Genomic DNA, 5,431 nt, shown 5'->3' with positions numbered 1-5,431 from the left:
TGCTATGCACATGAAATTCAATTAAGAGTAATAGATGTATTATACCAAAAAAATAAAGAAAAGAAGAATCCAAATACTGTGGATATAGAAATTTCGGATTCCAACTTTGAAAAGAGTAAGAGTGAAAGTGATATTGACAATGAAGATAATGACAATGTAATTGTTGAAGAAGATATTGCTATTGAGGATGAAATATTAACCTATCAAGAATTGCTTCCTATAATTTATAAAGTTCGAAAAATTGTTAAGATATTTAAATGTTCTTCTATAAAAAGTATATATTACTAAAATATATACTAACTGAAAATAAAACAGAATATATGTTAATATTAGATTTTAAAACACTTTGGAACAATTTACTCCTAATGATGGAACGATTTTTGAAACTGAGAAATCCAATCCAAAAATCAATAATTGATTTAAACCTGTAAATTAATTTTTCAGATCGAGATTTCGACTTAATATCCAGAACTATATCAGATCTACTTCCAATAAAACTGACTATTGAGGCATTATGTCGGAGAGATTCTAATTTATTAACAGCTAATGCAACAATAAATTTCATGTTGCAGTCACTGAAAGAACAGCACACATCACTATCTGAGGAATTATATGTTACATTGAAAAATCGCACAGAAGAAAGGCATACCGAAATAGAAAAGGTCTTATGGTATTTACATAATTAAAATGATTTTAAAAATGAAAATGAAAAAGAAGAAAAGGTAATAACCAATTGAAATCTGCTTGAGTTTATAGTAAATTTTCTTAAAATTTTTTACCCACAAACCTATCCACATTCAGAAGAATTCGGTTCAATTATCGAAGATTAGGATGTCACTACTGTGGATAGTGAAAAGGAATTATCTCTTGGACAAAAATTAGAATAAGCGATAAATAAAAAAAATTCAACTAACCAAAATACAATACAGAAATCAGCTATATCCAAAACCATCCGACGAGAAATCGATTTATTTGAAGATGAGGAATACTCGGAGAGGTAAATACTTGGAAAAAGTATATCGCGCATTGCTAACAGTACCACCAACTAGCGTAGATGCCGAAACAGCGTTTTCGACAGCTGGTCATTTTTACACAAAATTACTTTTCAGGCTTAATGACAGTACAATGGATGCATTATGTTTTTTAAGATCACATTTCAAAAATTTGTAATAATACCACAGACTGAATAGTGATATTTACACTTTTTTTGTGATTTAAATAATAAGATTTTTCTTTACTTTTTTTGTGATTATATACTGTTATAATTTATAAGCTACAAATTATTTTTTGTGATATCTACTCTCTCTATCAAAACTGGCAAATAAAACAAAGGAACACCTGTGTTTCCTGTCTTTTTCGAAAATTTTTAATACCGGTATTAAGATTTAAAAAGTACCGAATACCGGTATTGAAATTTTGGTCCGGTATTGCAATCCCTAGTCGTGATTGTTAGAAGCGAACCGAGTGAACGACAGCAACCAAACATTCTGCGATATAGACAAACTAAACCTACTCTAGGATTTACAGACTGGAGATCACTTTCCTATGACAGTAAGAACATTTTCATTGTTATCTTACTTGCCTTGACATCAAATTTGTACTTCATATTGGAGACTAAATCAGTTAAGATTATATTTTTTATGAATATTCCAAGGGGTACTTCCTAATAGAATATCTCTAGTCCCCATAATGCTGTGTTACCTTAGCATAATCTGCGTGCTTTGGTCTGTCTGTTAGCTCAAAAACGAGATAATACGTGATATTTTTGAATATAGGGTTGTTGTTGTTTATCCGACGTATCTATTTTTTTAAAATTATATCCTTTCATTGAAACGATAAAATTGAAACGAACACCCTCACTATCCATTATAAACTGTCGTTAATCCAGAGAGCGAAGTAAAATGTTATTTCATTATCAGAATGGTATGTTGGGAAAACACATGGTGTTTCACGAATTATTGGTTGATTAGAAATTAGATGCAAGGTAAAAAAAAAAAAAAATGCCATTAGAGCATCTATATTTTTGTCTTTAATGCATAGACTACGAATTGTTGTAATCGGGTCACGTTATTAATCATGCTTTCGAGCCTAGTTTTTTATCCAAATTTACTTCAGTAAACTTGTGATCCGTTTTAATGTGTGTTAAGATGGCCATTATACAAATATAAAAGCATGCCTAAACAATTATATTTTCATGAGTTTGCAAAGTGTGTTCAAAAGCAAACAGTTGCACATTGAACTCGTAGGAGAAATGAGCTTAAATTTTCAAGTTTTTTTTTACGTAATATTCCAGTCCTACTATCTTTAAAAAGAAATTGGGAATTAAAGTTGATAAAAAAAACGGAACTTAAATTGATTATGTTTATAAAAAGAACATATGAAATTTTTATGCAACACGAAGTGAAATATAAGTTTATTTAGTATTTTCCATTTAAAGTAATTATTTTACTACATGTTGTAGGATTACGATCATTATCTTCCAGTAGAGTATAAGTAGAAACATTGATAAGTAAGGTTAACAACTTTTTTTGAAACAACAAAAATCTATTTGAAGACGAACTTCATAATAGAGAATCGGGTTCGATTGGACTAAGCGTACAACACTTTATCGACACCCTCCCCTCTTCTCACTTCATCATACCAATGTGATGACATGTGTACCTTTGAATGTCATATTTAAAGTGCGTTCACCCCCACGTACACTTTGAATTTTGATAGAATAAGGTTTCGAAGCGATTACCATCCCGTATGGAAACCGAGACCTTGACCTTACCAATAAGTCAATGCATTTTAGGATGCAGAAAAAAAGGAAGAAGAAATTTTACAAAGATATTTATTTGAAAGCGTAGTAACATATCCATGAATTTCTAAAACCAGCCGATGTCATTAACCAGTTAATTGCTTTTGACGAGTGTACTTGTGATGGGAAAAGTACAACATTTTGCGTTTTGGCGTGTTTATTCGTCAGGAATAATAAGTAGCGACAATTTGCAGTTTGAATTACAATTTTAGTAAAAACTGAAACATATTCGTAAATATCAAAATGTTTAAAATATTTTGAGGGCAAGTTGAAATCAAAGGAACAAATAAAAGATTATTAATAATTACTATAAAAAAAAATTTCGCATATAATATGAATTGTTTTTCTTAAATGTATCGCTATGTTGTATTAGCCATCCAATTTTTTTTTATGTTTATTTTCGTTCATATGCAAAAAAAAATGTATATTAGTTTAAGTAAATAAATAAATGTGATTACTGAAATAAAAAAAAAAATCATTTTATTACAAAATAATTTCATATTACGCATAAAGTATGTTTGGCAAGTATATTCGTTATCGTTAAATTTTTGCGATACAATTTAGATAAGCATTTTCCGAAGCAGTTTACCAAACTGATTAAGACGCAGTGCAGAATTAATCTATCTTTTCACACACAAAAAAAAAAAGATTGAAAACATGAAATAAGAAATGAATTGTTTTTATGAAGATTTAATATAATTTGAATTAGTATGTGGCCAAATACAAATAATTCTTCTATTGTCTGTTCGAAACTTCTGATCTGTTGAAGTGGTTTTTTTTAACTTTTAATGAAAATGCTAAAAGAAAAATATATCTTGCAAAACATAATCCTTTTTTAAAAAAATGTAATCGTTACTTTTAAAAAAAAATCTACAAGAACGAGCTAAGTATTAATTAAAAAAAAAAAAAAAAAAAAAAGGATTGCTATCGCTTATTTCGAATTTAGATATCTGATATCTTGCAAAATATGGTATTTTTAAAAAAATGTAACTGTTTCCAGTATTATAAATTAAGAAAAGAACTTCTTGAAGAACAAATTTAGTATTGATTTTTTATCTAGAAAATCTAGAAGAACGAGTTAAGTATTAATTTTTAAAAAACAACAACAACAAAAAAGGATTGCTATCGTTTATTTCCAATTTAGATATCCAATATCTTGCAAAATATATTATTTTTAAAAAATGTAACCGTTTTTAATATTATAAATCAAGAAAAGAACTCCTTGAAGAACAAATTTAGTATTAATTTTGAAACAAAAACTTGTTTTTATACAAAACAACAAAAATCGAATTTCCAATAGTATAGCAATCGAAACAATTGGAAAAATCAAGTGATAATCCCCTAATGAGATGTGTCAGCTTTTAGAATGTTTTAAAGAGTTAAAAGATTTCTATTTTTCACTTAAAAGTGGATTTCCTATAATTGAAACAAGTAAAAAAAATTTTTTTGAAAAAATTGTTAGTGTAATGTTAAAAGTGGATACTTATTAACATGAGATAATAACAGCTTTTAGTGATATGTATTATTTCAATTAAAATCATTATTGGTATTAAATGACAATTATGCTAAATTTTTAATAATTTAAGTTCTTATTATAAATTTGATGTCAAATTTTTGATAGATGTTAAACCAATCTAATTTACTTAAATATAAAACTATGATATTGATTAAAATAAGCAAAGAAAGAGAAATTATTTGCAGGAAATCATGAAAGAAAAAAAACCCTCCCCGGCGGGGAATCGAACCCCGGTCTCCCGCGTGACAGGCGGGGATACTGACCACTATACTACCGAGGACACAAGCATTGTGAAATTTTAATTTTAAAAACAATTACACCAATCGTAATGTTTTTCTTTTATTTATTTCATTTTTCAGCCGGAAATTTTCATTTCTTTTACATTCTGCTGAATTTCAAATATTTTTAGTAAGATAACAAAATTCCATACACGCAACAAATTTCACGTCGAAGTTTATGCTTTAAATATTAATCTGAATATCAGTTGCCGAAAAAGATGAATAGTGATGTATTGTTGCTTTTATATATTTGTATTTATTTTCTATCAGCTTTCCTCTTTGTCTTTTGTCATTGTTTTATCTTTTTACTCTTATCCTTTTCGAATAAACGTTTTAAATATTTTTAGTAACGTATCCAAGAAATATTTTTTCCAGAAGTCTTATGCCCGTGGCGCCCTCTTTTAATAAAAATTAAAATAACATTTTTTTTTGTTTTTTATATACCGATTCGATGCAAGTTCTTTTAAAGAAATAAAATAATTAAAGGAATAAAAATTAATGTATAAAAATTATCTATGCTCCCTTATATTTGTTTCGAAATTTCAGATTAAAAGATTCTGCAAAGCCAGTAATAAATTAGTGTTGCGATTATTTCGTAAATGCTGACAAATGTATAATATAATATCAATATTTCGTTATCAGTAACAACTATTATTAATTTATGTATTTAAAGAATAAAATATACATATTTTTAGTTTATACATTGTAACTATAAGATACATAGTTTAATTTTCAGTTAAAGCTGGAATTGTTTTTTCATAATTAAAGGTTATTCAACACCAACCAAACAGAACAAAATTGATTCAAGTTTTATAAATTTAAAAATTATTGAATTGA

At 27.4% G+C, this 5,431-nt stretch overlaps 1 non-coding gene across 1 annotated transcript; it reads right to left on the bottom strand.

Annotated features, from left to right (window-relative positions):
- Positions 1-4,524: 4,524 nt before the first annotated feature.
- On the bottom strand, positions 4,525-4,596 carry Trnad-guc (transfer RNA aspartic acid (anticodon GUC)). The gene has a single exon. It is a non-coding gene; the product is annotated as a tRNA-Asp (tRNA).
- Between the last annotated feature and the right edge of the window lie 835 nt (positions 4,597-5,431).

This window comes from Argiope bruennichi, chromosome 6 (assembly GCF_947563725.1).
Source record: "Argiope bruennichi chromosome 6, qqArgBrue1.1, whole genome shotgun sequence".
NCBI lineage: Eukaryota > Metazoa > Arthropoda > Arachnida > Araneae > Araneidae > Argiope > Argiope bruennichi.
This window is presented reverse-complemented; position numbering and strand designations above follow the sequence as displayed.